Below are 11674 nucleotides of genomic sequence, written 5' to 3'. Positions count from 1 at the left end.
AGTGTTTCCATAGAATTTGGTAATGCTTGGAGCTTGGGGAAGGCCAACTGTGTTGTTGATATACGATTGAGGCACTTGATACAGTTGCACACCAACTGCTCCTGTTGAGATTGCATCACTACTCTACAGTGGAGACTCTGCATATTGAATGCAGAGAAGCTAACTGAGGGGAAATGGCTCGTTCCAGTCTTTGGGGGTTTCAGGGTTTGAGCGTGCCTCATCTTTTCATCCCTCCACTTAATGCACCATGTCATTGGTTCAGCTGCTTTATGGTCCTCCAGAGCAGGGCTTCCTCATCCTTCCCTGCATCACTGACTACTCTTTGTCTAGGGAGGATTGCACTGTCCCACTCCGCCCAATAAAAGATACATGACGATTTCACAGGAGTTGCCTGGTTGTTTAAATGTTAATCAGCAAAGTGTAAAAATAAGCATATTTCGTTCTAATAATTGAGAGTGGGGTCTACCAGTGCAGAACGCCTTTTAACTTTAATCTTCCTCTCTCTCTCTCTCTCTCCCTCTTTCTTTTCCCTCCAAGCTCAAGTTATAAAAAGCCACACAAACATTATTCTCTAAATAGAATATACATTCTATTCTCAACATCTTGAGAGGCGAAAAGAGCTGTGGAGGTTAAAGTAGAGATTATCAGCTTTCATTTGAAGGTTTCTGTGTACATTGGTTTCACCATTCAAAAATTACAACACTTTCTATTCATAGTCTCCTTGTTTCAGGGTGCCAAAAGTGATGGGACAATTGGCTTGAATGGTGTTTCTTGTTTGTCACCTGTGTTCCGCCACAACATTTGCACAGCCATAAGAGAGTTCTCAATGTCTAGTATTGATTTTAGGCTTTGTGTTTGCTATCTTGTCTGTCAACATGAGGATCAGAGAGAATCAATCGGAAACATATAGCCAAAACCTTTAACTGACCAAAATCAACAGTTTTGAACATCATTAAAATGAACGAAAGCATTGGTGAGGGAAAGCACTGGTAAGTCTAAAGAAGACTTCTACAGTGGATGACAGAAGAATGCTCACCATGATTAAGAAAACCCCCAAAACAACTGTCCCACAGTTCAGAGCACTCTCCAGGAGGGAAAACAACTGTCCCACAGTTCAGGAGCACTCTCCAGGAGGGAGGCTGTCCCACAGTTCAGGAGCACTCTCCAGGAGGGAGTCCCACAGTTCAGGAGCGCTCTCCAGGAGGGAGGCTGTCCCACAGTTCAGGAGCGCTCTCCAGGAGGGAGGCGTGAACGTGTCAGAGACTACCATCTGCAGAATACATCACCGGCAGAATACAGAGGCTACAAGGTAAAAACCAGTAGCTAAAAAAACACGATGGTCAGGTTATGGTTTGCTAAAAAGTACATAAAAGCAGGACAGATGAGACAAAAATTAACATGTACCAGAGTGATGGCAAGAGTAAAGTGTGGAGAAAAAAGGAACCGCCCAATATCCACAGCATACCACCTCATCTGTCAACTATGGTGAAGGGGGTGTTATGGCTTGGGCATGTACGGCTTCCACTGGAACTGGCTCACTTGTCTTCATTGATGATGTAACTGCTGACAGCAGCAGCAGGATGAATTCTGAAATGGACAGAAACATCTTGTCAGCCCAAGTACAAGCAAATGCCTCCAAATTCATTGGACAGCGCTTTATCATACAGCAGGACAATGAGCCATAACATACTGCCAAACAACTAGAGAGTTTTTTCAGGGCCAATAAGTGGAAAGTTGTTGACTGGCTAAGTTCATCTCCAAATTTAATTAAATCCTATTAAACATGCATTTAATTATCTAAAGGGGAGACCTAAGGCATAACGTCCTCAAAACAACTGAAGATGCCTGCAGTACAGGCCTGGCAGAGCATCACCAGAGAACACACACAGTGTCTGATGGGGTCAATGGGTCATAGATTCCAGGCGGTTATTGCATGCATAGGATGGTCGACCAAATACTAAACATGAGTGCTTAATTTTGACATTTGATAAATCTGTCCCATCACTTTTTTTTACCTAAAATAGTGGTAACTATAAAGTATAAATATAAGACTATAAAAAGTGTTGTAATGTGATAGCAACATGTACATGACAATGAGAATCTTTACTTTCACCTCCTTGTAATTGTTTGATTTAAAATACAAGGGTTTGGAGTATAGAGCCTAAAGAAGAAGAAAATGCTTCACTGTCCATTACTTAAGCAGGGCACTGTATCTAAAACACTGGACATAAAGGCACTGCACTGGACATTCTCTAAAATGATAGTAATAGTAGTTCTCTGCAAACTGTTGTAAGTAAGTTAAGATACGGCAGCAATGTGGAGATCATGTTCTCTGTCTGATTCATCCATACTCCTGAAGTGAAACTATGGTGACGACTCACAAATAGTTTTTATTGTACAGACATTTAATTTCTGTCCCCCTTTTTCTCTATATTTTAGTGAACACTATTCACATTTTTCTCATTTACATTTACATTACATTTTTGGTATTTAGCAGATGCATTTATTCAAAGCGACTATGCTATAGGTATAGCTATGCTATAATCTATGCTATAGGGCCATGGGCCATTGGCAGTCATAATGCTAGAAGAAGGAAGAATTATTATATTTATTATTAAAAAATAAATAAAAAATAAAATAATATACAGTAGAGAAACTGTAAAGGGGGGTAGAGGGTATGAAAAGGTCAATTACAAACTTGCTGTCCAATTTACCAAACCATGGCCATGAACCTCATGATCCCATTGCAATATCCAAATTCCAATTACGTACATAATATAATTATATTAGATTGTTTTGATTCATCTGACATTGCACTAAATAATGATGTCAGTTTAACAATAAGTGTGCCCTTACAATATGTGTGTCCGATGCCCAACACCTGCAGCTGAGAGATAAAAAATGACAAGCATAATTGAAATGTCATCAATTTCCACTATGACCATGGAGTCACACATGAATTGCTACCACGGCAACTGCGGTCTGTGATAGATGATATACAATTACAGTAGAGATTCTTGTCACTACTGAGTCCAACTAAGGTCATGGTGTCATTAAAACAATTACATTTTTATAGTTTCATCTCTTTTAGCTCCCTCTGTCAATCGTCAGGCTCTGACTCGCTAACATACTGTTGCTTACTACATTTGAAACAGGCTCAACAAGTTAGAGAAACACATAACACAACGTCATTCTTCACCATAATGAAACTGTTTGATCGTTTGAACAGACATGGCATTTTCAAAAGATGACAATAGCACTGATAGTAGAAATGCTCTCTAGGGGGCATTTTAGCATTCAACAGTGAATAAGTCTTCTCAGAAGTCTACAGTATAGATCAGTTGTCATACACATACACATAGCACCATGTTACACTCACCCAGTTGGCTACTGTTGGAAGCTAGGCTTATATGTAACAAATACAAGCAAACCCTCCCAAATTACCCTTGAAATCCACAAAGTTTCATTTCAGGGAAGAGAGCTAAATCCTTTGATAAAACCTTTTCAGGGTGAGAGCTTGTAGCAGGTGCTGACAAGGAAACAGCTTGATCAGAGTTTTTTGAAGAGCTGGGAAGAAACAGTTACATAACTAATCCTAAACAAGAATGCTGCGAGGCAAACAAAGAGAACCAAGTCACTTGGGTGGTAATTTGGGTGGTGAGGAGGATGTACGTGGATTAGTTATGCTGGTGTTTAGGGATGAGGTAGAGTGGGAGAAATACACTGCATGACAACGCTTATAGAGGGAGGGAGGGGTAATCTCACATGCAGAGGCAGCTATACTGCTTTAGACAAAGAGAGAGGCTCGCTTGACAGTTCAAAGGCTCTTAACCAGAGACGAGAAAACCCCGGGTTTTCCTTTGGGTGAAGTCTAACATTAACATGCAGAGGGTATGATTCAGCTCAAATGCATTATTAACTATGATCCCTCTGTCTGGGTTCAAACACCGTTCTAATCTGTATGCATGTGCTGTCCATCATTCTTTCAATAGGAATATATACTGCATCTCTTCCACACAGTTTTACAAACAAATATTCTGATAAAAGGAGCAGTATCAAACATGCAACATGAATGAATGCTTATATGCTTAATGACTATATGGTATATCATATGTTGTATGATGTTTGTGTTGGGACTACTCTGTTTGAAGGCTGACAAATCCGTCATCATCCCAGTACCGTATAAAAGGGCAAGGTAACATGCCTAAACGACTGGCACCCTGTTATTTCACCCCCATAGTGAGCAAATGCTTTGAGAAGCTCATTAAGGTCCTGATCTGCAGAATGTTGCCACCCACCCTGGACCCTCACCGATTTGCCTACCGGAATAACAGATCAACAGACGTCACCATTACCACAGCACTCCACTCAGCCCTCACCCACCTCGACAAGAGAAACTCCTATGTGAGGATGGTGTTCGTAGACTACAGTTCAGCAATCAACACCATAGTCCCCTCCAGACTTGACAGCAAGCTCAGGCATCGACCTCAGCCTATGCAACTGGATCCTGGACTTCCTGTCAGATCGAAAACAGGTGGTGAATATGGGCTATAAGACCTCTGACCATCAGCACAGGAGCACCCCAGGGCTGTGTCCTAAGCCCCCTCCTCTACTCCCTGTACACCCACGATTCTGTGGCCACTGTTAGGGAAATATTTAAGTATCTAAATAGAAAACAGAAAAAGGTAGCCTGGTTTTTATTTTTTTTATAGAAAAGGTATTTAATTATCTTTTGCAAAAGGAGAACAGTTTACAGCACGACAGACAGGGTCTGTCAGTCAAAGACTTCACCGTCAAAGAAGATCACCGGTGCCCCCCTCCCCTCTCTGGAAGAGCTGTACAACACACGCTGTCTCAGGAAGGCCTCCAAGATCTCCAGGGACCCAACCCACCCTGGGTACGAACACTTTACCCGGCTGCCCTCGAAAAGGCGGTTCAGGACCTTGGCCGCAAGGACAAACAGACTGAAGAACAGCTTCTACCACAGGGCCGTCCAGGCCCTGAACACAGCAAAGACCTAGGTTCTGGGCCCTGGACAGTCTGGACGGATTGATGGCAGCTGCTGGACTGAAAAAATCAGGTGTAGTGCTGAGCAGGGGCGGCGCTAGGGGGTGGCTACTTGGGCTCAAGCCCCGGATGTTTTCTGAAAAGCCCCGAATGTTTTACTTAAAAAATAATAATAAAAAATAATAATATATATATACTCTCGTGAGTAACGTGCAGTACCGGAGTCCAACAGAGAGGCAGCAGCTGCGCGACATGAGCCTGCGTACTGCGTAGCCTGCCCTGCCCTGAAGAAGACGTGATCTCAATCAGTGCCTGACTTTGTAAGCATGGATATCCCAAAGTTTTTTTCAACAAAACAAGCGCCAAGAACTGTTGCAGCAGCCGTATCAGCAGCTGACAACAATGACATCACCAGCAGTGATGACATAGATTATGTTTCAGGTTTGTGAATCTTATTAGAAAGGTGACTGACTCACTGACACTACTTTTCCGGTTTGCTAATGCTAGCTGGCTATCATAACATAACGTTATGTTTATAATGAAAATGAAACATAGCAAGGTACTGTTACGGTACATGGTAAGAAATCAAACAAAGGATAATACTTATACAAATAAAGTGAATAACAGGCTGATAGTCTTTGATATCTGCACTCTGGTTGACTGAGTAACAAGTGAAAAAGAATGATGTAACGTTAATGTTACAGCTAGTAAACATGAAGTAACCACATTAAGTATGCCCTTATGGTAGTATGTATGTATACAGAACATGACTCAAATCTATCCTAAGATGTAACGCTAACTAACTAAGTTTGTTTAATGTCCCAGGGGGGATTTGATTTCACAGTACTATACACAGGCCAACAATACATGTAATATATCGTCATATAACACAGGACAAGACAATCAATACAATATAAGTGGTGAGCCCAGAGTCTGCCCTGATATACATACTGTAACATAACTAGCCTCAGCCCATCAATTCTGTAATTCTATACAAATATAAATGATGGTGACTGACTTGTGCAATATGACAACCCTAGTCGTCTATCTGTACAGTATAGTATAGTGGATAGTGTACATAGCCTTTATTTATGTAAACCAGCTCCTTCCCTTCTTGTGATTTTTTTAAAAGTTTTTTTTTTCTTTCCTAACACCAGGGGAGCCACCCCTCCTAAAATTTCGTTGTTTGGTACCTGTACTGTAGCAATGACAATAAAGACCATTCATTCATTCATTCATTCATTCATTCACTTCTCAGAAAAGTCCCTAACAGAGAGGAAACATGAATTTTTATACACAGGTAACAAACCTGCCCTCAGGTGAGGTCAAACCATTCACATTGAGGGGAGGTCACAGATGAGGAAGAGGGAGATGAATGTGGGTGAATCTGGCCCTCCCTTCCTTACAGTATAACAAAGGTAAAGAAGGAGGGCTCCAGAGTGGACAAAAGCCAAGCAACCACCCTGGTGGTGAACTTAGGTGAACTTATTCAAATGTATCTGTTGTTGGGCAAATGTAGAATCTTGGACAGAGGAAATCAGTTTTCATTGTCTACCAGACTTGGGGTAAAGTGTTAATCTGCCCAGCAATGACAAAAGGTCTCATCAGATAAATAATTTTCCCTTACACCACTCACAGCTCCAACACAGTGATCAAATTCACAATGGTGATTGACCTGATCACCGGCAGTGACGAGACGGCCTATTGGAGCAAGGTCAACCGCCTGGCTCAGTACAGCCAGGACAACCTCGCTCTCAACACCGACAAGACCAAGGAGCTGGTGCAGGAAGAAGAGTCACCCAAATAATAAACTGTTCAAGCTACTCCCCGAACTACGGAAACAGTTCTGAAGCCTCTGGGCTAAAACTCAGAGGATGTCAAACAGATTCAGATTCAGATTCATTTATTTATTCAAGGGACAGTGCATATTAATAAAACAAAAATAAATTGTAAATACGCCAGAGTTAGCCCGAAAGCTAGTTTTCATCCGCAGTCCCTATGCCATGATGTTGTATACGGCTCCCTGGAGGAAAAAAGTACATTTAAAAGATAAAATATAGGTAGACCTAGGCACAAAAAAGTAGACAGGACAAGCATTTAGCTTAAGGGCATAACATAGGGGGTTAAAAGAGCATACATTAATCATAGGCGGTTAAAAGGAGGGTACATATAAGCAGAGGGTTAAAAGAGCATACATTAATCATAGGCGGTTAAAGGGAGGGTACATATTCGGTAAGCAGACTAAAAGCAAGCAACATATACGCACGGTAAGTAGACTAAAAACAAGCACACAGACTGTACAGGTAAGACATGTTAGGCGGTACACAGACAGGCGGTACACATGACATACAAGTATAGGACAGGACATTTCAATGTTGGCAGGTGTGTGTGTTGATCATCCACTGTTTTAGGTGCTTTCTAAATGATTTAAAGGTGCCTAATTCTTTAAGGTGCCCTGGAATCAGGTTCCATTCACGTGCACCTCTAACTGACCAGGCAGACTGACTAAAGGCACTCCTCCTAAATGGGATGGTGCAGTCCCCTCTGGTGACACCCCTTGTGGTGCGTGCTGTACTTCCTGGTCGTGAGATGAAGGTGTTAAGTGGTGGTGGGGCTAAATTGTGGATAGTTTTATAGACAAGGCAGAGGTTTGTGTAGGTTTTCAGATTGTCCCAGCTTAGAATGTTGTGTTTCTTCAGTATTGTGCAGTGGTGAAAGTGTCTTGGCTTCTTGTCTAGTGTTTTGATTGTTTGTTTGTATAGTGACTCGAGTGCTTTGCAGGTTGTGGGATTTGCTTGTGACCAGCTTGTTATGCAGTAGTTGATGTGTGTGAAGATCATGGCGTGGACATACATGGTAGTTAAGTGGTGGTAGTACATGTAGTCCCTTATAAAGCGGAAGTTGGACAGATTGAACTTGACAATTTTACAGACCTTTTTGATATGTGCCTTAAAAGTGAGGTTGGAATCTAACAGCACCCCAAGATATTTGAACTCGTTCACAACTTGTAGTTGTTCCCCTGGGATAATGACATATGCTTCTTCAGCAGAACGGTTTGTTTTGGTAAAAAACATGCTGACCGTCTTGGAAACATTAAGTTGGAGACGACAGTGGTTCAACCATGTAGTCACCTGAGCCATAGATTTGGTAAGTACAGCAGCTACCTCCGTCTTGGTCTGACCATGTACAAATAGTACAGTGTCGTCAGCATACATTAGTGTATCAACCTCAGGACACACTGATGGCAGATCGTTAATAAACATGCTGAATAAGACTGGCCCCAGTATGGATCCTTGCGGAACACCGGTAGATAGATTCAGTGGCTCAGATAGGCGACCGTTTACACAGACTGATTGAGAGCGGCCAGAGAGATACGTTTTCATCCATTTCAAAGCATCCTCAGAGAAGTTAAAAGTGGCTAGCTTGGAGAGGAGGACTTTGTGATCGACAGTGTCAAATGCTTTTCTAAGGTCGAGGAACACAGCACCTACGACACCACCCTTATCCATGAGAGATTTTATTTTCTCTATAAAGAGACAGTTTGCGGTCTCAGTAGAGTGTTTGGCCCTAAAGCCAAACTGCATGGGATGTAAGGGGAAAGTACTACAGCTATTTCACCAAAGCAATCAGGCTCCTGGAGAAATGCACTGGAAGAAAAAAAAAGACTGTCTCCCACAAACCAACCATGCACACTACAACATTTTTCACTATTCCACTGTAGTACGACTGGTCACTTTGTGTTCACCACCATGGTCAGGGATGCACAATGTTGAGGAACCAAAGCCAAAGAATTGTACTCTTGTGTACTTCTACATCGGGATGTAATAAAAGCGATTCTGATCTGATGTGCTGTCGTGCCATTTTTCTCTTCTACTGATCACAGTCAGGCTTCGCTTTCATGCAAACCCAGGCAGTTTTTTGGTCAGTCGCTTGGGAGATCTACAGCGAGACAGACTATGAATTTTCCCTCTGGCACATTTGTATGCAGAGAAATGCATAGCTGTGTGGGCTGATATATAATACTGCATATTACATCTTTCCTTTGCTCTTTCTCTTTGCTCCTACAGAAAGCTCTCTTATACAGACAGTATAAACTAGTTGATCCTCCATTACACCTCTCCATGAGTATTGTATACAATAATCTTTCTTATCATGTATTCCCCTATCACCCAGGCAGGGTCGTATCTCTTTAGAGCGATGTGTTGACTAGTTGCTGCTGCAGTGTTGGGAAGTAATTGAATTAATAGGGGGTATTTACAGCCTCTCTATCTGCTTTTCCTGGGGGGCTGTTTTTAAATGTTCTTTCTGCGCTTCAGACTTGTATCTCTCTCTTTCCCTCCCTCTCTTTCTCTAATGACTGTTTTGCACTGCCATGCACTTCCCCTGTCTTTGGTGGAATAGGTCCAGGTCTGGAACCATCTGTCAGACATTCTGGTAACACTGGATCTTATGGATATCATATGGATATCATCAGTGGCGGCTGGTGGTGATACTGAGTCGGGGGGCTAATAGATCCATTAGGCCTAGGGTCTATACCAGGGGTGGGCAATTTATTTTCACAATGGGCCACATGAGAAACTATTGTGGAGGGCCGGACCAGTTCTTTATATACAAATCTGCTGACATCCACTTGTGATCACTTTCTTTTTCAATAAAACGAGCTATTAGATATTCACTTTCAATTCAATGTACAATTCACATTTCTCAAAATCTCAAACTGTCAACTTATATGATGTCTTTCAACTGGATAGTGAGTGCTATACGCCGAACATTGAAGACCCATATCTCAGGCTACTTGACTTACTCTTGACTGTCCCTCCTAAAGACCTCTTCATCCTCACTACCCACCTGTACAGTTTCTCTACTGTAAAAATAGATTTGTATGACTTATGATGACTGATGTATAGATGATTCATTCACTTAGACTGACTGTCGCTTTGGATAAAGGTGTCTGCTAAATGTCTAAAATGTAATGAAATGTAAATCAATATGCTTAAGAATGTTACAGTTGCAAAATGAATCACGATTGAGATCCACAATTCCAAACTTTAATGCAGGATTCTATTAGTGAAGTCAGATTACAGCAGGCAAAAATGGTTATCAAGAAAAAAGGTCTTTCATTTCAATACAACTTTACAACTGGAATGTGAAAGATTTACACCAATATACAGTGTACAGTATAGTCTACCCGCTTCCATTCACACATACACATACACATACGCACATGTACATGTAACCCTTCTTCTTGCACTTGCACACACATGCACACAGACGCACACACACACACACACACACACACACACACACCCGCACACACACACGCACACACACACACACACACACACACACACACACACACACACACACACACACACACACACACAGAGGGAAGTTATATCATACTTGTGCTCCTGCTTTGAACGTAATCATATACAAGCCAATATTAGAACCATTATAAAATGTTTTGTTGAGTGCATTGAGTGATATTGGGTTATTATTATATATAAAACCAAGCACAAAATGTTCCCAGACCAATGGCATAAAAACAGTTTGAGAGAGCAAAATGCATCAACTGAGAAACATAAAGCAAATCACTGCACAATACGACCAGCATGCAGAGCAAGACACAAACACAAGTCTAAAGAAAACCCAGAATGCTCTTTAGAAAGGGAATTGATTCATAAATAAATCTCTGACAGCTGGGAATTTATTTTCTCTGTTGATTATTTAGTATGTATTTGTAGTTCAAAGTTGTGCTGTTCTAAATGCATGAAGTTTCCTCAAGGGGTCTGTCATGAGTCACTATCCTGGGGCATCCACATCTGAGCTCAGGACAGAGGAGTCTGTTCCCACGGTTCCTCTCTCTGAATTCCAACACAGAATACAAAAATCTTGATTTGAATAGGATGAACTTCTTTTTGGTCACTCTGTTACTCTGTGTGTGAAGTGAGTCAGAGGGAGAGAGACAAGGAGAATAACCTTAAATGGAAATTACAACCATCCCGCCCCCAACACGCCTACCTTACTGACACAAGACAACACAATGACAGAAAGACAATGACTCTTTGAGGGGTCGCCTAGCAACAAGAAGCACTAAAAATACACACAGAGGTGCGCACTTTATCTTGCCTGTGTACACTACAAGTATGTGAATAGATGCATGTACGCACAGAAAAATGAGCACAAGAACCTGTACTGCGGCTAGTGACCAGAGAAATCCTTTTGGGCCACATAACAGAAAAGTCCCAGGCTGCTGCTCTTCTATCCTGAGGGAGGTTAAACTACAGGACGGGGGAAGGGGAAGGACCCAATATTCCTGCTTCTGTGTGCCAAAAGACGCCTCTCTTATTTCTGATGATATCTCCAAACAGCTGATTGAGAAAAATATCAACCGAATTACAAAGGAGAGACAAAAAATAGCAACACCATATGAAGCAGCATTAACTGCGTAGTAGTTAATAGAAAGTAGTTGGGTAGTAGTTTGTAGAAAATCAACAGTGAGAGTGATGATGGAGGGGAGGGAAGGAAGGGAGCTCTTCTTGTGCCAGGTCATGCAGAGCACACAGGTGTCAAAGCTTCCCTCCATCATGGGTTGCAATTGCCCAAATAAAAGCATTCCTTGGCTTGATTGGCATAACCTTGACCTTGGATTGCTCTTTAAAGCAAG

This window comes from Nansenia antarctica (assembly GCF_963989245.1).
Source record: "Nansenia antarctica genome assembly, chromosome: 4".
Classification (NCBI taxonomy): Eukaryota; Metazoa; Chordata; class Actinopteri; order Argentiniformes; family Microstomatidae; genus Nansenia; species Nansenia antarctica.
Note: the sequence above shows the minus strand (reverse complement) of the source record.